This window comes from Micromys minutus (genome assembly GCF_963924665.1).
Source record: "Micromys minutus genome assembly, chromosome: 9".
NCBI lineage: Eukaryota > Metazoa > Chordata > Mammalia > Rodentia > Muridae > Micromys > Micromys minutus.
The window spans coordinates 51214424-51239466 of NC_137978.1; the positions used below are offsets into that span (position 1 = coordinate 51214424).

At 45.4% G+C, this 25043-nt stretch overlaps 2 pseudogenes across 2 annotated transcripts; both read right to left on the minus strand.

Annotated features, from left to right (window-relative positions):
* Positions 1 to 2574: 2574 nt before the first annotated feature.
* Positions 2575 to 2906, minus strand: LOC308424512 (PHD finger-like domain-containing protein 5A; annotated as a pseudogene). Its single transcript has one exon. The product of its transcript is annotated as a PHD finger-like domain-containing protein 5A (transcript).
* Positions 2907 to 7975: 5069 nt separating this feature from the next.
* Positions 7976 to 8179, minus strand: LOC308424813 (small ribosomal subunit protein eS28-like; annotated as a pseudogene). Its single transcript has one exon. The product of its transcript is annotated as a small ribosomal subunit protein eS28-like (transcript).
* Positions 8180 to 25043: the final 16864 nt, after the last annotated feature.

Genomic DNA, 25043 nt, shown 5'->3' on the forward strand with positions numbered 1-25043 from the left:
TCAGGTGCTAATTCCTGCAGCCAGCATAAAGTAAGAGAACCAGGGGCTGGAGAGACGGCTCAGACTGACTGTTCTTCCTAGAAAGTGCTGAGTTCAGTTCCCAGCAACCACATGGTGGTTCACAACCATCTGCAATGGGATCTGATGCCCTCTTCTGGTGTGTCTGAAGACAGCTACAGTGTACTCACATACATTAAATAAATAAATAAATCTTAATTTAAAAAAAAGAAAACCAACTCTGAGGACCTCAGGAGTACCATGGCAATCTCATGCCTTCATAAATGCATATCATATAATAAATACAATAATTATAAATAACTAATGAATAATTTATTTTATTAATTTATGATTATCTACTAAAATATAAGTATACAATTATATAATAAGGTTTTTTTTTACTTCTTAAATTTTTTTTCTTTTAATTTACAAGTACATTATAGATGGTTATGAGCCACCATGTGGTTGCCGGGAATTGAACTCAGAACCTCTGGAAGAGCAGTCAGTGCTCTTAACCACTGAGCCATCTCTCCAGCCCCAGTAATTTATTTATTATGTATTATGTGTTTATTATATGAGTTATTATTTATAATAATACAATAATAAATAAACAAATACATTCAAGACAGATAAACCAGAAAGAGGGAAGGGACGAAGGGAGAAAGGAAGGAGAAAAAAAAATTAATTAACCTATTGGCTTAAAAAAACACAAGTTTGGGCTCCAAGAGCCTTCTAGCCTGACCTCTATCATGGCTTCCTAAACCAGTCACCACAGTAACTGTGTAGGCCGGTGCAGCCCACCCATGTTGATGGGTGGATCCTGCCCACACATTTTCTCCAAAAAGGGAAGAGAAAAGTGGGTACTAGGGAGGCCAGTTAGGGATGCCCACACACGTTAGCTTTAGTGGTTAGACAATTCTCCACTCTCTTGTTTCTGTGAGGATCTATATTGCCAGAGAAAATTACTTCAAGGCAAATAGTAACAGTATTTAAACTGTGTGTTGATTCAGACCCAGCATTCAGGAGGCTGATGCAGCAGAAATCCAAAGCCCGATTGCTTCACAGTGACTTCCAGACCAATCCTGGTCACAGCGTGAGATCCTGTATCAAAAATAAATAAAATAAATCCAAAACAGGGAGCTGGGATGTGGTTCATTTGGTAGAGTACTTATCTAGCTCACACAGGGTCCTTGAGTTCTACCCCAGCCATGTATAAACCAGCTGTGGTGGTACACACCTGTAATCATGGTACCTGGGCTGGAGGCTGGGGGATCATGAGTTTAAATTTATCCTCTGCTACATAGTTCCAAGGCTACCCTGAGACTCTGAGACCCTGAGACCCTGCCATAAAATATTAAAAAAAAAAAAAAAACAATAGCCGTGTTTTATCTGTACAAAGCTCGACGATTCTGTTTTGTTTGTTTGTTTTTCAAAACAGGCTTTCTCTCTGTAGCCCTGGCTGTCCTAGAACTTACTCTGTAGACCAGGCTGTCCCCGAACTCAGAGATCTGCCTGCTTCTGCCTCCAGAGTTCAGAGATAAAGGCAGGCATGAGCCACCACCACTGTGGTAAATATTTCATCTCAACTGAGGGGTTCTACCCTGCCTTTGATCATTTAGTTCCCAGATAAAAAATAACAAACTTTCATATTTACACTAAACCTTAAAGCACCAGAGCTGAGCAGATCACTCACTAAGCTGTTTTTCCTATTTCCCTATCGGTAATCCAGAGGTAATCCAGAGGTGTGACATGCCATGTTCTACCTGGGCCACACTTACTCTGACTGTCCATCCCCCATGGTCAGCTTTCAGTCCCTCATCCCATGGTGTCTTCCTTTCTTTCCCCTCCTGTTCTGTGCTTCAGACACCAAATCAGAGAACCGAAGCCCTGCCTACCTCTCTCCTGCCCAGCCACAAGCTGAACTCATCTTTATCAGGGATAACCTGGGAACAAGGTCACATAGCATCACTTGGTATACCTGAGGATCTCCTTGCTCCTGGGGGTAAAGACCTTGGGGGGCAGTCTTTTTTCCCCCCAGAAAATACTCAACTTTATTAGAATAACAGAAACTTCCAATTTATAAGAAGGAAAATAACAGGAACCCAACACCACCTGGGAAGTGTCAAGTCACATTACTGTTCTGATGGCACCTGGCCACACTGAGGGTCAGATGACTACCCCATCATAGCTGCTGCAAGACCACACTTCTGACATGACACTTTCGTTGTGCTAAAGCCACACAGGGACTTGTTCTGAAGATTAGGAGTAGAAAGTATTAACTTGGAGAGCAGAGCCTTCTTTTCCAAGTAAAAACATAAAGGAAACCATGGACCGAATGGATGCTGCCTCCTCCAGTCTATGAGAGCACTGTATGGGAACTCAGCCCTCTATGGGAACTTGCTTCCACCTCAGCAACACAGGGAAGGGAAAGAAGGGGTGATGGGGGTTGGGGGGGCAGGACACTAGCATAGCAGGCTGCTCTGGTGACACTCCTCCGTTCCCTTTCTGCTGGTGGTAGTAGGTGTCTTCTCTGGCAGCTGCAGCAGCTTGATGGGGGAGGGGGGAGCCACCTACCCATCACCTCTTCTTGAAGCCGTATTTTTTGTGTTCATAGAACAGGTCTGTCTTAGAGTTCCCGAAATTGACGATCTTTGAGCAACCATCTCTATCCTTTTCCTGAATGTGTGCTCTTTACAACAGCAGGCATCAGAGACTCCGGGACCTTTACAGATCACACATCAAGCCTGGTAAGATCCATAGTTACACTCATCACATATGTGAACCAGGGTGCTGGGACGCACATAGGAATCACAGTTCACACATTTGCCATCACATTTTTCACGCAGTCTTCCGATAGCAACACTGGCCTGCTTGCAGCAGAAAATCAAATCTGGATGACGTTTAGCCATAACTCTTTTCCAAGCCGGTAGTCGGAAGCTTAGAGAACTGGGGGGCCAGTCTTCAGCATTACAATACATAGCAATGGACCAAACCTCAACATACCACTATCCAGCTTCAACATGTTCTTAAACATATGGGCCGGCTGGTTCTTTTTTTTTTTTTTTAAAGATTCATTTATTTTATGTATGTGAGTACACTGTAGCTGTCCTCAGACACACCAGAGAAGAGCATCAGATCCCATTACAGGTGGTTGTGAGCCACCATGTAGTTGCTGGGAATTGAACTCAAAACTTCTGGAAGAACAGTCAGTGTTCTTCACCACTGAGTCATCTCTCCAGCCCTCTGAGCCATCTCTCCAGCTCGGGCTGGCTACTTCTTAATTTTATACTAGTTAGAGACATATCTGGTAAGCTGGGATCTTGAATGAAAGAAAAAAAATCCTCTATAAGACTGGCCTGCTAGCAAGTCTGTAGAGCGTTTTCTTGATTGGCACTTGATGTGAAAGGGCCCAGTTCACCGTGAGTGGTACCACCCCTAGGTAGGTAGTCCTGGGCACTATGAGAAAGCAGGGTGAGCAAGCCAGTAAGCAGTATGCTTCCATAGCCTCTGCTTCAGTTTCTGCCTCCATGTTCCTGCATTGAATTCCTGTCCTGACATCCTTTCATGACAGATGGGGACTGGAACATGAGCTGAAATAAACCCTTTCCTCCCCAAACTGCTTTTGATCATGATGTTTTAGCAACCACCACAATAGAAACCCCAACTAAGATAATATGTGAATCATCGCTGTTTAGGCATGGAGGCTTAAATGCTAAAAGAAGGATTAAGTTGGGGCTAGAGAGCTAGTTTAGCAGTTAAGAACATTTTTTGCAGATTGTCCAGGTTCAGTTCCAAGCACCCACATAATAGCTCACAACCATAAGTAATTGTAGTTCCAAAGGACCTGACCCCCTCTTTTGACTTCTGTACACATGTGGTAAAAGCATACATCCACAATACGACAAAAAACAAACAAACAAAAAACCAACCCCAATTATTTTAAAGAAAGGCTAAGTTAAATGGCCTGCAACCTCATTACACACAAGTACCCCATTGAACACCTTGATAATATCTTCTAAAGTTAATTTATACAGTAAAGAAAAACTTTTAAAATAATTGAGTCATGGGATACATACACCATTTCTCAGTCTTGTGCAGAGTTCTGCGAGACACCACATCCCATTTATTTCTTTGGTAGCCAGCATGGTCCCCACTGTAGAGATAATGAAACAGAGGTTTGAAGGCCAAGACATGGTCAGCCAGCAGCAGCGAACAGGTCCCTGGCCTTTGTGCCCTAGCTCTAAGGGAAAGGATCTATCTACTCATGGGGCTCAGACAGAGCCATGTGGTGGGTTAAATGAGAATGTGCTGCCACCAAGTTCATATGTTTGAAAACAGTTGGTGGAACTGTTTGGGAAGGATTAGGAGGTGTGGCCTTGTTAAAACAGGTGTGTTACTGAGGGTGTCTTTGATGTTTCAAACAGCCACACCAGGCCCAGTCTCTCTCTCTCTCTCTCTCTTTCTCTCTCACTCTCTCTCTCTCTCTGTCTGCTGCCTACAAATCAGAATATAAAGCTCCAGTTTCATACCTGCCTGCTTTCTACCATGATGACAATGAACTCACCCTCTGAAACCAATCAAAAGTTTTCTTTTGCCAGGCAGTGGTGGTGCACACCTCTAACTCCAGCACTCAGGAGGCAGAGACAGGTGGATCTCTGAATTTGAGGCCAGCCTGGTCTACAGAGTGAGTTCCAGGACAGCCAGAGCTACATAGAGAAATGTAGTGTGAATGTATAATCTTAACAAGCCTGTGTAAAAGACACAACCCAGGTGTTTTATTTACAAGTGGTAAGCCTAGATTGGGCAGATCTAACTTATTCCTCAGCTATAAATTTCTTGTTACTTGCTATTTCTCCTGCACATGCGGTTCTGATCCAACTAAGACAGGCTAGCCGAAAGAGTGCTTTCTTAGCATGTAAAGGGGCTTGGATGAGCCCTAGCACTGCATAAACTGAGCTTGGTAACACATGCCTGAAACCTCTGAACTCAGGAAGCAGAGGCAGGAAGGTCAGGAGTTCAAGACCATTCTTGGCTGTGGACCTTAAGGCTGACCCAAGATACATGAGACTCTTTTTTCTGAATGAATGAATGAATGAATGAGTGAATGAACGAATGAATAAACAGACTCCTCCACCTTATCCAAATAGTGCTAGTAAGTGACCCTGAACTTTGATAGTCACAAGGGGTCAGAGGTCAAGTACTCAACTGTCCTTCTTCCAGCTGGCCCAGGGTCCTTTCTGAATAGGAAAAAAAAAAAAAAAAAAAAAAAAAAAAAGGACATGACCACTCCTAGGTTTGGTGGAAGAGGTTTATAGGTTTATTATGAACATGTAGGAGAGCACAGCCAGAGGCAAGGACATCTGGGGGGATGACCCTGAGCCATATGGGGAGAGGGGAAGGGGAGGGAGAGGGGAGAGAGAAGGGAATCAGGTGTAGCAGCCAGAGGCCCAAAGAAAGCAAGCAAAATGGTTGAATTATATAAGGAAGGGCAGCCCAGCCCAGCTCCCTGGGTCTAGAGAGTTTCTGGGTAGGGGTAGGGTAAGGTTTGTGGAATTCTTTCCTCATCTCCAGGAAGTGGGAGTAGTCTGGGAAGACTGGGTAGAGACTCTGCCCCTCCCCCAACATCCCTCTAATCTCAGCTGACTTGGAGTGAACCAGAAAGAGCTGAAGGCCCTGTGCATCTAGCATGCCCAGTGACAGGCCACAGGTCACATTTGAAGAAGGACCATGTGGATTCACATGGAACACGTAGCTGTACAATTCTGAGCATGTGGGCCGCTCTGTGCGTCTGAATCCCTAGAACAAATCCGGGGCACAGGCTAGCCCTTGGATTTAGCAGCTGGTGCTCCTGGTGTTTTGTTTTTTGTTTTTTGTTTTTGTTTTTTTTTTTTAAATCACCTGTCAACGCTAAAGAGGGTTTGGTGCGAGGCAATTGAAAAGATCTCAAGTGTAGATAGTTCTGAAGCTATTTGTATTTTAATGTTAATTCCACTTCCCCAAGAAGGGCTGGCTCTAATTGAACCTTCCCATTTTAATTAGTAAAATAAAGGAAAGCCAATGACTGGGTGAGGTGAGGGAATTAGATAGGGCCAGAGGTCTGGAGAAGGTCAGAGGATGGAGGTGAGAAGTTGTGGGACCACTGAGGTTCCCAAGGACCAGCTAGACCCAGGTGATATTAATTGGCATTAAATAGCTATGAACATTAAGGATTTTGTAGGTCTAGCATCTTTTTTTAAAATATTTATTTATTTATATAAGTACACTGTAGTTGTCTCTAGACACACCAGAAGAGAAATTGGACCCCATTATAGATGGTTGTGAGCCACCATGTGGTTGCTGGGAATTGAACTCAGGACCTCTGGAAGAGCAGTCAGTGCTCTTCACTGCTGAGCCATCTTTCCAGCCCCCATGGTCTAGCATCTTATATGAAGGGCAGTTTGTATCTTTGTCTATTTGATGCAGTCTTGTTGTGTAGAGGGTTTGTGGACTGAGAGTTGAATATATAAACCTGTATGAAAAGCTATCGGGCTGTAGAGTTGTGTTTATGTGGGATTTGGGGTGCAGAAATACCCCGGGATAGAGGCAGAGAACAGGAGGTAGAAAACCGCCAAGGGAAGGAAGTTGGACAGACAAGTTGGGCAGTGGTGATGGCTTAGACCAGGCACCAGAGGAGCTCACGGTTCCAAACTAAAACCGGGCTTGAGGAGTGAGACCTCATGGCCGGTAAAGAAATAAATGTTTTATATTTTTAAATATTTACTGCAACAGGTTTGCACACAGAGCCCCAATTCTTCCAACCCATTTCCTCCTCTCTGGCTTTGCAGACTGACAAGGACTTCCCCTGGGGTTCTCCCTGTGACCGACCGCATCAAGGCATCTCAATGCTTGATCCCAGGGAAGAGAACTGGATTGACCCGGTTGGGTCACATCCTACTCCTGGTGCAGCCAACCATGGATTCGGATGGGGCTCTGCAATGCCAACCTGCCAGAGATGAAGCGGTGACCGGAATGCGACGCCCTAGACTCAACTCAATCCGTCCACATTCTTGAAGTCACAAATGACACTTCCTCTTCTGTCATCCAATGAAGGTGTGCACTTGTGGCCTTGCCACCACACAGCCAACAAGTCAAGCCACTCCCTGGACTTGTCCCCAGACACAGGGTGGTACCAGAGCTGGAGAGATGGATCAGCAGTTATGAAACAGATTTTCTAAAAGTTTGCAACATCCTTAGCTATCAGGGAAATGCAAATTAAACCTAGTTTCCTGATTTCAGAATCCATCTCTCTAGACAGATTAGCTACCAGCAGAAAAATAAGTGATAGCAAGTGTTGTCAGGGACACAGGAAAAAAATTAATCTTTATTTCCCGCAGGGGGAGGGTGAACTGGTGTGGACGCATGTAGTAGGGGGAAAGTGTGAGGTGGTGTGACTGTATGGAAATCAGAGTGGGGGAAGGTGTGAAGTGGTGTGACTGCATGGAAATCAGAGTGGGGGGAAGGTGTGAAGTGGTGTGACTGTATGGAAATCAGAGTGGGGGGAGGTGTGAAGTGGTGTGACTGCATGGAAATCAGAGTGGGGGAAGGTGTGAAGTGGTGTGACTGTATGGAAATCAGAGTGGGGGAAGGTGTGAAGTGGTGTGACTGTATGGAAATCAGAGTGGGGAAAGGTGTGAAGTGGTGTGACTGCATGGAAATCAGAGTGGGGGAAGGTGTGAAGTGGTGTGACTGTATGGAAATCAGAGTGGGGGAAGGTGTGAAGTGGTGTGACTGCATGGAAATCAGAGTGGGGGGAAGGTATGAACTAGAGTCGACACATGAAAATCAGAGTGAGTCTTTTGGTTTTGGGTATTTTTGGGGGAGGGTGTTGTTGTTGTTGTTGTTGTTGTTTGTTCTAGGCAAGAACTAATACAAATGCTTTATTTAAGTTTCAGAGAATTCCACGGACTGGGTAGTGGATATCCAGGGCCCAGCACCAAGGTCAGCGCAACCTCCAAGCTTCTCTTTCTGACTCCAATAGGGTGAGCACATCATCAAACGGGGCTTTTGACGTTTCAAATGGTAGAGCGGCTGGCATCATCCATAAACTCCACTCGCACTGCGTGCACTGTCCCTGCGAACTGCTCCTGCCCAGCACGTCGGTTGCCCTAGCCAGCTCGATGGGCTGCACGCGACTCGTGTCCATGATGGTAGTCATCTGGCGGAGACTTGTTTGGTTTTTGAGATAGGGTTTTTCCGTATATCCCTGGCTGTCCTGGAACTTGCTTTGTAGACTAGGTTAGACTCAAATTCACAAAGATCCTCCTGCCTCTGCCTCCTGAGTGTTGGGATTAAAAGGGTGCACAACCATGCCTGGCTTAAAGTGGAGATTTCTTTCTTTTTTTAAGATGTATTTATTTATTATATATAAGTACACTATAGCTGTCTTCAGACACACCAGAAGAGGGCATCAGATCCTATTAACAGATGGTTGTGAGCCACCATGTGGTTGCTGGGATTGAACTCAGGACCTCTAGAAGAGTAGTCAGTGCTCTTAACCACTGAGCCATCTCTCCAGCCCAAGATTTAAAAAAAAAAAACAACAAAAAATACACGTGTGTGTGTGTGTGTGTGTGTGTGTGTGGTGTGTACTATATATAGTTATAGATCTAAATAACTGATATGTATGATATGCGATATATATTATATATAATATGGTATGACATGATATGATATATATATGATGTGACATGATACATAGGATATGGTATATATTATATGTATGGTACATGATATAGTACATATGATATGCCATATGATACATATATTTCATATCCTATGACCCAACAGTTACAGTCCTGAGAATATGCTTGATGACTGTATCCCACCGCAGACACTCACACACTCACTGCTGCTCTAGTCACGTAACCAGAAAGTAGAGTCAGCCTGATGCCCATCAGTGGAAGAACAGATAAAGGAACTGTGGGACATCTGCACAGTGGGATCTTAATCAGCCCTACAGGAAAATGAAGTTATGGCATTTTCAGGAGACAGGATGGGTGCTGACAGTGAGCTGGCTCGGGATTAGAAAGACAAACTCATGTTCCCGTGGGTGATTCCAACTGCCAATTTTGTTGTTGGTGGTGGGGTTTGGTTTTGTTGTTGTTATTTGTTTGAGACAAGGTCTCTCTAGATAGCCCTGGCTGTCCTGGAACTCACTAAACAAACCAGACTGCTCTCAAACTAGCAGAGAGCCTCCTGCCTTTGTGCCTGACAGCTGAGATTAAAGGCATGGGCCACCACACCTGGCTGCCAAGTGCTAATTGTTTTATATATGTGCATTTATGTATGACTGAGTGTGTATAGTTAGAAAGGAGTCCATAAGAGGGGAAATCAGCTTTCAGAGAGAGGAGTGGGCAGGGTAATAAAACATCAGTGTTACAGGAGTGTAAGGGAGCCTACGTGCGGTGACAGGTATAGGGAGAGATGAGAGGAGATGGGGGAGAAGCCACATCCTACTGGCCCCTGTGCTTCTCCTAAGGGAGACCCTGTGGACACAAACACAGGAGCTAGTGCCTGGGCCTGGAGCATGCTCAGAGCCATTTAAGGACACTCTGTTGGTCCAGACCATAATACTATTCTTGTCCCAGGACTGCCTGACCTCTGCCAGGAGAGAGCAGGCAGATGGTAACCTGCCCTAAAAGGTCAGTAGAAGTGATGGCATGGCTGCCAACTTCAGAGCACGGGCACCGTATCCTAAGGGCAGGAGCCAGGGAGGATTGTCGGGACCTCAGAGACAGGCTGGTCAAAACATGTCAAAGCACAGTGTGAGCAGGGCTTTCTGGAAAACACTATCCCCAAACACCAGCCTTGGTGCTTCCATATTAGATTGGGCACAGAACGCTGCTTACAAACCATTGCCCATTCTTTCATGGAGACAGCCCATCAGCCTCGGCTGAAATGACACCTGCCTGCTCTTCTGCCATATCACTGATACCAGGCTAGAGCTTGTCTAGGTGACTATTGCAAAAACAGAGTCCAAGTGGGATGGTGCATGCCTGCAACCTCGGCATTTGGCAGGAGAAGGAGGCAGTAACGTCAGGAGTTCAAGGCCAGCCTGGCCATTCTCAGCTATGTGGTAAGTTCCCAGTCTGCTTGGATTACATAATACCTGAGTCAATGGAGAAGGAGAGGAGGAGGAAGAAGAGGAAGAAGAACTGAAGCTTTTTTACCTGGAAAGAAAATGGTGACCACGAAAATGGGAAGATGCAGATTACCGTGAACAGGAATGTATCAGGCATTTGGTGCTATTCTTGGGGAAGTCCGGGGCTTTTGAACCAGGAGGATAATATATTTTATTTTGTTTAAAATTTTTGTTCTCATGGTTTGAGGATGCCCCATATAAGATACAGATGGGTAGCCCGTTTGTCCCTGGAGCATTTTCCTATACCTGGTGGCTCTTTCCTTTTGACATGGGGAAGGGAAGAGAGACAGGCTTGGTCCATTCAGGAAAGGAACTGGGTGGCTGACAGCTCTTAAGGATTAAATACCTGAAAACCCAAATCTCAGTTCTCTGTGACCAAGCAGGTCCCCTAAGACATAGCTGCAACCCTGCCTCTCCTCTGACAACCAACAAAGATTCCTTTCAAATCAATAACAATTTCCTTGTTTACCTGCTGTGTACTAGGCCGAGTTCATAATTCGATCACACACTCAGTCCTTTACGGGAGCCACAGGTAACAGTGAACGTGTATTTCCTGATTTCTCAGAGGACACTGTTGAACACTATGAGGCCTTGCCCCGCCTGCTGCTGGTCTAGAATGTCTCCCACTGCCACACTTGTGTGTTAATGGGAGACCATCCTGGTCCCCTAACCCCTTTCAGTAAGGTCTCAGGTATTCGATGGAACCCAAGGCTTCCTATGAGCTACAACCAAGCCCTGTTCATTACTTATTTTAAAAAGGATTTTATCTGTTTAAACTTTATCCATATGAAGGTTTTGCTGCGTGTATGTAAGTGTAATGTGTGCACGCAGTGCCTGCCGATCAGAAGTGGGTGTCCGATCCTCTAGAACTGCCATTACAGACAGTTGTGAGCTGCCATGTGGGTGCTGGGAATGGGACTCAGGGCCTCTGCAAGAGCAGCAAGTGCTCTTCACTGCTCAGCCATCTCCTTAGCCCCTCTCTTGTGGGTTGATGTTAAGGTGATACATGATTGGACATCGGCAAGGTAGGTGGAGAAAAGGTAGGAAAACGGAAGAAGAACCAGAAAGGAGATTCCGGAAGGAACGAAGATGGATCTGGAGAAGGAGGATCTAGATCTAGGTGGTCGTAAGGGGCAATAGGTAGATAAGAATATTTTAAGGGATTCTATAGGTTATTTCTTCTCATACCGAAGGGCAGTTTGTATCCTTGCTCATTGGATGTAATCTTATTGTGTAGAGGTTTTGTGGATTGAGAATTTAATATTCAAACCTACTTGATAAGCTACCAGGCTTTGGAGTCATGTTTGTGCCGGGCAGTGGAGTAAAGGAACACACCGGGGCAGTCGTATCCACACGGGACAGAAGTGACAGGGCGGGCGGAATGAACCACCTGGGAAGGGAACCTCATGGAGAGGGCAGTTCGTGAACTGTGTGACAGAGTCCGTGTGCTAGGCTCCACATTAGAGCGGCATCCGCAGAGTGAGACCATAGGGGGTGGGGGGAAGCGATAAAAAGTTAAGCCGACTCCTTTAATATTTACTGCAACACCTTCTCTCTATTCTTTAGCCTTTAGCTGTCTTCCCCACCTGTGAAGGAATGAGTTCTGTATACAGATCTCCACAGACCTCCGTGCACTACTGCAGGGGCTTATGTGGAACAAACTCAAATTACTATACTAGTCTGACAATCCAGCTGGAGGCAGGGAGCAGGTTCCTGACTCACTGGCCAGCAGTCTGACAGCACAAAGACCCTGACTGACAGGTGACATTTCTTCATCCTGAGGAGGAGCAACAGCAGCTCTTGGACGGGCCAATCCCTCTCCTTATCCTGCCTTCACCCTACCCTCCCTCAGCTGTTAGAGATCACTCTGAAGCTGGAGAGATGGATCAGTGGGTACTAGCACTGACTGCTCTTCCAGAGGAGCTGAGTTCAGTTCCCAGCAACCACATGGTGACTCACAGCCATCTGTAATGAGATCTCATATTCTCTTCTGGTGTGTCTGAAGACAGCATACTCATATACATAAAATAAATAAATCTTAAAAAAAAATATGTGTCCAGGGAAAGTAAGATGGCCCAAGTGGCATTTTCTGCCAAATTGACCTGCACTCAATCCCCAGGACCCACACAATGGAAAGACAAAAACAGAACTCTCACCTCCATATTCACATTGAGGCACACATACATGTACAATACACATATATGAATGCATACATACACATAGATATATATAGCACAGATATACATACACACAAGCAGGCACATGTATACATACATACAAACATATGCATGCATGCATAAAACATAATACACACAGATGTACACATACATACATTCATACACATACATGCACAGATACATGCATACATATACATATATACACATACTTACATACACACACACACAAACATACATGCATACACATATACATGCATACCCTCTCCTTCTCAGACTTTATCTGCTTTATCACTGTCCCTGGAAACATGTTGAGCCCAGTAAACATGCTCCACAAATGTTGACTGAGTCCTGGTGTTTTTGTTTATATTTTTTCCCAGGGATCAGGGCGGCAGGCAGGAAGCGTCCCCTGAAAACAATGCCCATGTTGTTAATTGCACCCTGATTCCAACAGGTCTCTGCCAGATGGTCCTGGGCCAAAAGCAAAGTTCTCTGATCTTTTGGTATTTTGGAAAGAAGTGAGTTCCAGTCTATGACACTGAGTGGGAAGCAATGCACTTCCTCTTCTAGAAAATTCTTTCACATTCTAGACAGCTGTTTTTCCTAGGCTGTGTGGTTGGCTTTTGGTTGCTATGCTGTTTCTGATGACTTAAAAAAAAAAAAAGCCAATAGATTTATTTTAGAATTAAATAAGAACTGGGAAGCCAATCTCACTTGCTATAAATAGAAGGCAATCGTGAGCTCGGGTTCCCATGAATGCAAAACGTAACAGTAAATCCCAGCTTCAATCTGTTGCCTACAGTGGGCTTTTAGCAAAAATCGGGGAGCGGAGCGCTGACCCTGTGTTGACTCAAGAAGGAAGGAGAGAAAATTGAAATCTGAAAAACCGTCCTGGGCCTGTGAACTTGGGTCATTAGGAGCTTCTTTAGGTCTGGGCTGGGCTGGGCGGCTGTGTTCCTGTGAGCATCAGACAAAGTGTCTTCCAGAATCTTGTAAATTCAGTGTGAGGTGAATGGCTGCTCCCAGCATGCCACGCGGGGTGGGTGTGGGCTTGAACCTGGGGGCAGCCTATGAGGATGATGACAGGCCAACCCTGAGACCAGCAGCCTCTAGTGGAGTGGGGGTGTAGTCTGTGGTCTTGTGTGCTGGGGGTGCAGCACCGGCTGATGGCTTTTAGGGTCTCATAATTACGGATGTGGGGAGTGGGTTTCTTACTTCACCCTCCCCTGACTCCGAGCCCTGTGGAGAGGAGGGGTGATCCATCCCTACCCTGGGAGCTAGCGCAAAGCCCCAGCTGTCTTCCTAGATGAGGAGTGCTACAGTACCCCCAACCATGGGCAGTGCTTAGGACACTGAAATCCAGCCTTGCTGAGACCCTCTGTGGATCACTCCGAGGAGCTTCAGAACCAGGTTAAATCTCCCTCTCCCAGTTCCTACTTCATGTGTCGCCCATGGGGTCCGGAGCAATGAGCCAGGCTGAAATTGGAACCTCACACTGGAGTCAGCTGTGTGTGGGTGAGCAAAAGTACTTCCCTCTCTGAACTCCGGTTTCCGTGTTATAAGCCTGTGGATTCTCGTGCTTTTCAGATAAAGCTGATAATTCTGCATGTGTGTGCATGGGTATGTGTGCTGTGCACGAGTATGTGCACACATCTATGTAGATGCCAGAGAACAACTTAAGATGTTTTCAGGTGCCATCCTTTTTAAGGCAGAGTCTCTCATTGGTTTGGAACTCTCCCCAGACTGGGTTCATTGGTCAATGAGATTCAGGAACCATCCGCCTGTCTCCTGTCTCCATCACCCCAAGACTGGGAGTACCACCACAGGGTATTTAATGCCTTTCCGTGTCTGGAGATGTGTTTCCACCTCCCTGTGAGAGGGGGAACTTTTCCAGCAAGAGAGGGTTTCCGCCCTGCCCCTCCCCCACCGGAAGTACAGGTGTTCTGAGCAGGGAAAGCCACCTTAACCTCTTCTCCTCGCAGAAACCGAGCTTCTTAATTCAAAATAAGGCTCTCAGTAAGAGTTCTCAACCTGTGGATCTCGGATCGCCTTTAGGGTCGCATACCAGATATTTACATTATGATTCAAAACAGTAGCAAACTTTCTGTTTTTAAGTAACAGTGAAATAATTGTATGATTGGAAGGGCGCCTTAGGGCTTCCATTGCTATGAAGAGACACCATGATCAAGGCAACTCTTCTAAAGGCCAACATTGGGACTGGCTTAGTCTGTTATCAACATAGCAGGAAGCATGGCAGCACGCAGGCCGACACGGTGCTAGAGGAGGAGCAGAGAGTTCTGCATCCAGGCAACCGGGCGAGACAGGCCTCCTCCAACAGCGAGGAGGAAGCTCTCTTCCGAAATGGGTGGAGCTTGAGCATAGGAGGAGACCTCCAAAGCCCACCCCCACAGTGACACACTTCCTCCAACAAGGCCATGCCTCCTAATAGTACCACTCCCTTGGGGCCAAAAATAGTCACCACCACAGGGGGAGGAACTATATCATAGAGTTGTAACATTAGGATGGTTGAGAATTCCTAGTCTAATGTCTGCCCCACCGCCAGCCCCTCAGGCTTGTCATTCTTGGGTGGAGTTCTTTCAGGCCTATGCCTCTGTACTTTCCTCATCCCGCCCTTTCCAGGTCCAAGATCGTCCCCAACTCCTGGGACTCGTACTAAACAGTTGCTTAAAAGGGCTGAATCCTGACATCCCCTTGTCTCCACCACCACCCCTGATCCAGACAGCCAGCCCCTCAACAGAATGGTTGTGAGGTCTCCTGTTGTCTCAGGATGACACTCCTGTCCCCTTTGAGGACACATCTGATCACACTGTGTTTTGTCACACTCCTGCTGAGAAAGCCACTGTTCTCCTTTAGATTTTGAATGTCCCCAAAGTCCACAGGTTGGTGGCTTTGTCCCATTCTGTGTCAGTACCTAGAGGCCATAGCCCGAAAGCAACAAAACAGGAAGCTATGAACTGAAGCCTCCCGTGCTGGCTAGACACAGCTAAAGTCACCCTGTTCCCAAAGCCTTCAATTCTGCTGGCTAGAAGTGTTGGAATCGGAGAGAGGAGTGGGTGTTCCTGCCAGGAGCCACAACAAACATTCCATTGAACTGGAGGCTCTGACTTCCGGGTCACTTTGGGCTTATGATGCCCTTAGCAAGAAAGGAACACCAATGTTAGGAGGGGTGATTGATCTACATTACCAAGGGGAAACTGGATTGCTTGTCCACAATGGAGGTAAGAAAGATTATGTCTGGACTGCAGGAGAGCCTTCAGGGTTCTCTTGCTGCAGCCGTGTCCTGTGATTAAAGTCTACAGGAAACTACAATAGCCTAATCCATGTAATAGAGAATATCAGTATTTATCATCTTTAAGTTTTGAGACATTAAAAGAAAATGTCCCTAGAGGGACATTGTCACCTATTTTAAAATATATAAGGTGTTTGTGACTGTGTGTGGAATGGTCATACCATATTGGGCATAATTAAGACCTGGGTTATTTTTTTATCTGGAAATTAAGCATGACATAAGGAGATATGATTGTGTGTCAAGTTGACAAGAGGTAGAGATATGGTGACTATTCTTAGTTGACAATTTGACCACATCTGGAATTAACTAAAACCCAAGTGGCTGGGTGCACCTGTGAGAGGTGTTTCATAATTTGAAGTGGGAAGAACCACCCTAAATTCAGATCTTTTGAAATGGGAAGATCCATCTTAAATCCGGTCCACACCTGCTGGTCACAGCCTATATCGAGAACATGAATACAGAAAGCTAGTTCTTTGCCTGCTTGCCCTGACTCTACTGGCAAGTCCATTAATCACAGAGCCCACTTCTTCAGGATTCATTCCAAAGTCTACTAAAGACTTGAGGCATCTATACCTGTGGACCGAGCAACTTCGGACTTTCCATAGGTAGACAGACATTTTTATAAAAGCTGGCCATAGTCTGTAAGCCACTCTGATGAATCCTGCTTAGATAGCAATATGCAGCAATACAGATTCAGTCTATCCACTGTTTTACCAGACAACCCTGACTGATACAGCTCCTAAATCTCGAGCCAAGGAAAACGTTCATGTTTATGAGTTGATGACCTTAGGTGTATCTCTACAGAAACAGAGACACAGCTGATGTCATGTCACTTTGGCTTCTCTCTGTTCTTATGCTGACTTCAAATCACTGATGACTGAGCCATCTCTCCATTCCAGAACCAGAGATGTCTTAAACTTCACCCTATTGTGAAGAGCACTGGCTGATCTTCCAGAGGTCCTGAGTTCAATTCCCATCAACCACATGGTGGCTCACAACCATTTGTAATGGGGACCAATGCCTTCTTCTGGTGTGCAGAAGGCAGCAACAGTATACTCATAAATAAATTAAATAAATAAATAAATCTGAGAGAGCGAGAGAGAGAGAGAGAGAGAGAGAGAGAGGAAGAGAGAGAGAGAGAGAGAGAGAGAGAGAGAGAGAGAGAGAGAGAGAGAGATCCACTCTGTGTTCAAATTGGCCTGAAACTCACAACTCCAACTAACACTTCTGTCTTTGCCTTTTGATTATAAGCTGACCTTGGCTATTTTATGGTTTGGGTTGTTTGTTTGTTATTTGTTGTTTGAGACAGAGTTTCTCTGCGTAACAGTCCTGGCTGTCCTGGAACTCATTTGGTAGACCAGGCTGGCCTAAGAAAACAGTTAGGAGGATCCCTGGGTCTTGCTGGCCAGCCATTCTAGACAATAGGGGAGCTTCGGGCCAGCAACGAGACCCTGTCTCAAAAAGTAAGGTAGAGAGCAACAAAGTGACCTGAAGTCAACATCTGGCCTCCACATGTGTGTATGCACATGAACATGTATACACATGTACAAAGACATGAATATGTACATATGAACATACAGGCACACTCATCATGATAGTACTAGGCTGCATTCTGTGAGCTCTAAATAGGTTTATTGTTCCAGCCTTGACAACACACACACACACACACACACACACACACACACACACAGATTCTGACAAGGATGTGCAGTACAGACCACATTTATTACAAAACTAAACATACTTTGAAGGCCCAACCCAGTGGGCCCAAAGAGCTGAGAAATCCACACAAAAGCTTGCACACGAGTGTCTTTGTTCATGGCTGTCTCAACCATAAGCAATGGTATCCTTCAGCCGGCAACCAGTCACAGTGCCAGATTGCCTCCAGACAATGGAATATTATTCAATGTGGAAAAGCAATTAACCATTAAGCCACAGAAAGATTACCTAGAAAAATGTCACTGTGGCCATGTCACCTTCTACAGAGTTCCAACTGTGATGTTCTGGGGGGAAAAACATAGTTATGTAAAGAGTAAGAAAAATCGGTAGTTGGTAGGGTAGGGAGTGGAAATGGTGTGACTAGATCAGAGGGTGAAGGGCTGTGGGGCAGAGAAACTGCTCTGTGTATCAACTCAAGGTAGATGCCTATCCAGACTCAGTGTGACCACAGCAAGAGCGAGCGAGCCCTCTGCACACTGGGAGGCAATGTGTCCTTTGGAAGTGATGCATCAGACTGGGAATAAAAGAGAAAGCTGTGTGTGTGTGTGTGTGTATGATGGGGAGCACATGGGAAATCTGTCCCTTGCACTTACCTTGCTACAAGCCTAAACTTGCTCTAAAAAAATTTAATTAAACTTCTTTTTGTTGGGGGCTGGAGAGGTGGCTCAGAGGTTAAGAGCACTGGCTGTTCTTCCAGAGGTCCTGAGTTTAATTCCCAGCAACCACATGGTGGCTGACAACCGTCTGTGATGGGATCTAATGCCCTCTTCTGGACACTCACTGACAATAAATAAATAAATCCAAAAACTTGTTTTGTTTAATTTGTTTTGTTACACTTTGTTTATTTGTAATTGTGATGTTATATTAATATTAGTTTCAATTACCATTAATTACAATAAAGATTATTACAATGTACCTATTCATTGCATATGTATATTAAGTACACATGCAAGCACACACAAAGTTGGAGGACAGTCTGTGGAATCTTACAACCCCGAGTCCCTGAGAGCATTAGCCTTGTCTGCTGTGTGTCCCTTCCTCCTCCCCCCACACATGCAGGTCATTGAGTCCCAGATTGTCACATGCTAGGCAAGTGCTCTACCACTGTGCTACATCTCCAACACCTATAAAAGACCTTTTGAAAGGCCTGAGGTTGTAGCAGAGATGGCAGAGTGCTCACCCATTGTTCGCAAGGCACTGGGCTCTGTGCTGCTGCTTATCTGAGCACTCGGGAAGTGGAGGCGGGGGATCTGGACGGAACCAGAAGGGCAAGAAGAAGGAGGAGGAACAGGAGGTGGTGGGGGTGGTGCAGGAGGAGGAGGAGGACACGGAGGAAGAGAATTTATGCCTGTAAATGGTTCTTCTGACTTGAATCCTGCAGTCAGGGTCTGAAAATTAACTGCCCACAAATTCATGGGAGCAGAACAGGTTTATTTGCGAGTGTCCATGGTGCCAGTCAGGGACAACCCACTGCTTGATGCCACCGGATTCCCATGCTGTACTGAGCAAAGGTGTGTTAAGAGCTGTGTTAAGGCTTCCCTAGATGAAAGGTAAGGCGTAACCTAATTTCATTTTTGAATTGTCCTGCTGTCTAATATCAGTGCTTGCCTGAAGACTTCCCTCAAGAAAGGCTTTGTACTAACTGATTCTTGCAAACCTCTGTCCTGGTTATATAAGGAAGTCCAATTAAGATTTTCTTCTGGGGGATAGGAAAGGCTGGAGAGATGACTCAGTGGTTAAGAGCACTGACTGCTCTTCCAGAGGTCCTGAGTTCAATTCCCAGCAACCACATGGTGGCTCACAACCATCTGTAATGGGATCCGATGCCCTCTTCTGGTGTGTCTGAAGACAGCTACAGTGTACTCATGTAAATAAAATAAAGTTTAAAAATTCTTTTAAAAATGTTTTTTTAAAAAATGATTTCCTTCTGGGGCCAGTGAGATGGCTCAGCAGGGAATGAAGTAAGAATAATGTGTGATCTTGTGTAGACAAGATTCTCCCTCCCCTCAACACGCAGACACACACACAGAGACATAGACACACACAGACACACACACACAGACACAGATTGCTGTGTTAAATGCTTGATCCCCTACTGGGGGTGCTAGTCACTGAAAGGTATTTGGATCATATACGGAGCTAGAGAGGTGGCTCAGTGGTTAAGAGCACTAGCTACTCTTACAGAAGACCCAGGTTCAATTACCAGCCCCTATATGGAAGCTTACAGCTATCTGTAGTTTCAGTTCCATGGGATCTGACTATCTCTTGTGGCCTTTATAGGCACCAGGAAGCCAGATGGTGTGCAAACATACATGCAGAGAAAACTCCCAGGACTCGAGAGGCAGAGATGGGTGAATCTTGGCAAAGTCAAGCCCAGTTTGGTCTACATAGCAAGTTCCAGAACAGCCAGGGCTGTGTAGAAAATGGAGACTTAGAGCTTTGGAGGTGGGACCTGTCTGAAAGAACTAGGTGATTCTTCTTGTTTTGATTTCTCAGACACGGTTTTTCTGGATATCCCTGGCTATCCTGAGACTCACCCTGTAGACCAGGCTGGCCCCGAACCTGCCTTTGAGTCCTGAGTGAGGGATTAAAGGTGTGAACCCCACCACCACCAGGCCTAGAAGTTGTATCTTATCCCAGTTATCTCCGTCTCTTTCTGCTTCCTGGCAGCCAGCAAGTGAGCAGTCCTTCATCTCACTTCTCCTCCTGGAGCCCTGCCTTGCCCCATGCTAAAAGTATGAATCCAGCCAGCCCTGGCAGGAAACCTCAGAAACTAACAGAAATCCTTCCCTTGGGAGTTTGTCAGAATGATTAAAAGCCTAACTAATACACTATGCAAAAATTGACTGAGATTGAGATCAGAGGCCAAAATGTACAAAGTTAAACTATAAAGTTCTATGCAAACAAAACAGAAAAACACAAAACAAAAAAAAAAAGGCCCACTGACCATGAACTTTGGTTTGGGAACGGGTTCTTAGTATGACTTCAGAGGCACAGACTACACACCAGGAAATAGATAAAGGGAATTTCTTTGATATTAAAAGTCCTCATGCAGCAAAGGACACAGAAATTAAGACCCACACTGTAAAGGTTTGCAGAACATATCTGATAATGCTCTACAGGCTGGGATGTGTCCCAGTGGCATGAAAGATAAAAATGAAAAAAAAATATTCATAAGGGACTAGCCTCCAAAATATGTGAAGGAATCTCAGGATGGGTGAGGTAACACTTCTTATAATCCCAGTGTTTAGGAAGAAGAGGCAAGAGGGTCATCCTTAGCTACATATTAAGCCTGATGTCAACCTGAGGTACATAAACAACTCCTGCTCTCAACACATCAGCATCAGAATGATGGTAGTAGAGAAATGACTAAATAAACATTTCTCCAAAGATATACAAATGGTGCATAAACACCCACATCATTAGCCCCCGGGAAATATAAATAAAGACCAAGGTGGGATGAACTATGTCCCACTGTGGTCATATGTGGTGGGAAGCCATCTGCTGCTTGGAAGCCAATAACTCAGAGTCCGGGACAGCTGGGCTGCAGTTTCTCAGAATCGGAAAGACCTGAATGCCAGTGGCCCAGCATCACCACTCCTGCTGGATCATCGAGAGGTCCCACGTTTAAAGCACTGGTTCTCAACCTATGGGTCGAAAGGCCTTTGGGGAGGGTCGAGATTCAGACATTATGCATATCAGATGTTCACATCATTTTTCATATCTGTAGCACCACAACATAAGTAACTCTATTAAAGAGTCGCAGCATTAGGAAGGTTGAAAACCATTAGTTTAAGCAGTAATGTCACAGGGCCAGACGTGGTGGTGATACACACTCGTAATCCCAGCATTCAGGAGGATGAGGCAGAAGGTTCGAAAGTTCAAAGCCAGCCTGGGCTACCTAAGTGAGATGTCTTAAAGATACAAACACAAGACAAAACAAAAGGGTAAAAGAGGCTTGTTCCGAGCAGCACCACTCCTGGTGGCCAAGGGATAGAAACAATTCAAATGTCCATCTACTCACGAAACAGTAAAAGCTAGTACACACACACACACACACACACACACACACTACAGTGTGCTCTTCAGAATGAAGCACAGCACACTGCTACATGGGGGAAAGATCTTTCTGTTTGTATGTTCTGAGTCAGGATCTCAGGTAGCCCAAGCTAGCCTCAGATTTACTTTGTAACTGAGGACGACCTAGAACTTCTGGTCATCCTCCTCTCCCTCCCGGATATTGGGATTACAGGAGTGCACCAGAACTTTTGGCTGGAAAGTTCTTGAAAACTGTGCTGCAAGGAAGGAAGCCAAACCTTTAAAAAGCACACTACATTTATTTGTATTCTATGTGAGACAGGACATTATGCCCAAAGAGAGAAAAGTCTGCTTATGGTCGTAGAAAGCAGAGAGCAGGGGAATGGAGCTTGTGACTTTTTAAGGAGAATGGGGAGTCTTCTTGGGGGAGACAAAGGCATTCTGGGACAGATGCACTAGCACCCTTATATTTCTGAAGGAGACAATGGCTCCCTTATGCCATTGCAAACTTAGAAAAACCAATAAGAACAGGACCTTGCCAGACACCAAAGTGATTTTTGTGTGTGACCCAAGACTTGCCATGGTTTATAAGTTACCTTGTCTAAGGTATTTTGTGATAGCAGCAAGAATTGCCTAAGACAGTGGAAACGTCTGGAGGCACTGAACTGTGTGTACACTATAGTTTAAAAGGCAAATTTTATGTTAGGTGAATTCTACCCCTAAAGGGATTTTTGTTGTTGTTGGTTTTATTTCAGACAGGATCTCATGCACCCCGGTGTTCTGAACCATCTGGAGAATAAGCTATGAACCCATACTTTCAGCTCTGAAAAGTGAATTATTAAGTATACAGCAAGCCAAAGTAAAAGAATAAAGAGCAAGAGAGAGAGAGAGGGAGAGAACAAGATATGACCAAATTGAAAACTTGGAGCATGCAGCCAAAACTAACAGGGAAAACCGAGGAAGGATGCTGGAGCTCCTGAGTGAGCTTCCTGTCTGTGGCAGAGATCCCCAATTCTTTTCCCCTCTGCTGGAACTCTATAGAAAACGGATAACCAATATTCACCTCTGCTGAGAAATTCACCTCACCCTCCAGCTAAACATCTAAACATGTTCTCAGTGCGCAACATTTTCCTTCTCATTAGAAAAGGAATGAGAATGGGGAGGAATGCCCTCCCCATTAGAGTTAGGGGGCCCAGCCCCAAACAAGGGGCCTTGGAGGACCCTGAGATAAACATGTTTAGAACTGAGAAGGAGCAGAGGCTGCCCAGCTCCTCATCAACCTCAAATATCCCCCCCGCAAAAAAAAACCCAAAACTTACCAATGTAATGTAAGTTATATCCCAGATGGCTTCAAATTCTTTGTTGCCCAGGATGACCGTGGAATTATGACCCTGGGCTGGCCTGGAAGTGGATCTGTAGATATGCCCGCCTCTGCCTCAAGTGCTGGCATTAAAGGTCTGTGACTTTGTGATGGCTGATCTTAGGCAACTCGATACACAAGCTAGTTATCCGAATGGAGGGAATCTTAATTGAGAAAATGCCTCCATACTAGCCGGCTGTAAGGCAGCTTCTTAATCAGTGATTGATGCCAGCGGGAGTGTATCCGCATACATGAAATAAATAAGTCTTTAAAATAATAAAGATATAAAAATTTAAAAAGCTATGCGAAGATCTTAAGGGAAAAACTTTGAGTGTGGTGATGAGGGAAAGTGTCCCTATCCTGACTACAGAAACCTAAGCACTTGAGGGCGATGTGTCCAACATCTGTTGGCAGCATCTTTTCATGTGGCTTAGAAAAGTTCAAGTCACACAGCTGTCCTGTCCAACACTGAAGCCACTAGCCGCAGGGAGTGATTTATGCATAAATATACATTAATTAAAAATGAATGCCACTAAAGATGCTGGTCTCCCATTAATCGCCACATTTTAAGTGCCCAGTAGCCACCTGAGGTCAGTGGGCACAGTCCTGGGCCATCCAGGTATAAGGGGCCCTTTCTCATACAGAAAGTTCTAGTAGCCGGTGCTGGGGCCTGCAAACTCAGAGAGCAAATGTGGTGAAGATGGTGGTGAGTGATCCGTCTACAGGAAGTTTTTTCTGCAGTTTGATAATCCAAGTGCTTTGGAAACTTCCAGACCATTGTCCAATGGTTTCTTCTGATTATTCACCCACCCAGTTCCTCATACTTTCTCTCTTAGGTGAGTTAGGTATAGAATACAGGTTGCTCTTTGTGGTCCTGAGGTGACGTGGCTTGGAAGGGATGGCAGAGTCAAAGCTTTGTGTGTAAGTGTTTGCTCTGTGCTTTATTAGAAAAGTAACTTTGTATCTCCTTCCTTAGTATTCCCTAACCAAGCACCGGTTTCAAAAACAAAAGGGCTGAGAAGGGAAACATTGCCTCTGCAGTTCTAGAAGGTTCTTAGCTCTGGTCCAAGCACAAAGCAAATGACTTTTACTCATTACATTTATGTATGCACCTATGTATGTATGTATGTATGTATGTATGTATGTATGTATATGCTTTGTTTATTTTTGAGGGGGCCACAGTGTCTTTATGGAAGTCAGAGGACAACTTGTGGGTGTCCTTTGTCTTCCTCCACCACACAGGTTCCAGGGTGCACTGCTTGTATTCTAATGCTAAGCACTGGCTTCTCAAGATGTGGTTGCCCCCAAAGAGCAGCTCCTCACGCATACCAAATGATGCTATGTGACCTTTCCCCTTAATTTAAAACTATTGATTGAATAAAGGCGCCTACAGCCTATATAGAAGAGAGGTGGGCAGAGCTTCAGTCCCCAGCTTGGGTCTGAGGAGAGACCAGGAGGAGGAGAGGAGGGAGATAGAGAAGATGCCACGGTGTAGGTGAACCATAAGAACATGGCCTTGAGGGCCAGCCAGTTGGAGTTAGAGCATCCCAGGTGGAACATGGCAAGTTATATCACAGAGTTATCGAGAGGGAAGTAATATCGCATAGACAGTCATCGGCCCAGCTCTGCTGCTTTAAGGCTTGTGATAAAGGTTTTCATGTCTTTTCTTTGGGAACTATATATATGATCAAGGGTGGGTTAGAAACCCCAATTAATATTTACCACATCACCAGGAATGGAACTCAGGTTGTCAGCATGGGTGGTGAGTCTTATGCGCTGAGCCATCTCCCTGGCCCTGAAAAGCAGGTATTCATAACAGGAGGCAGGGATAGGCTCTCGGGTGTGATAGACTGGAAAGATTGTAGAAGTCTGTAGAGAAAACTGCACTAGCTTTTCACCTTGCAGAGTCCCCTGACTAAACTATAGGTCATCCATCAACTAGGAAACCCTGTTGACCATGCTGCTAGGGATTGCTTTATCAGAAGCCACACAAATGGTCATGACTAGTTTTCTGTGTGTGTGTGTGTGTGTGTGTGTGTGTGTGTGTGTGCGTGTGCGTGTGTGTGTGTTGGTAGCCATTTGTGCTGCACCCAAAGATGGTGCCGGCTTCCTGCCAATGATTCAGCAAACGGAGCTGTTGTCCAGCCCAAGGAACGTAGTGCACATGTACCACGAACGTCACAGCCCGCTCTCGGGGCATGCTAATGAGTTACTGGAGGGCGCACCAATCAGGTAGTGACACGAGTCTCCTGGGCATATATAAGC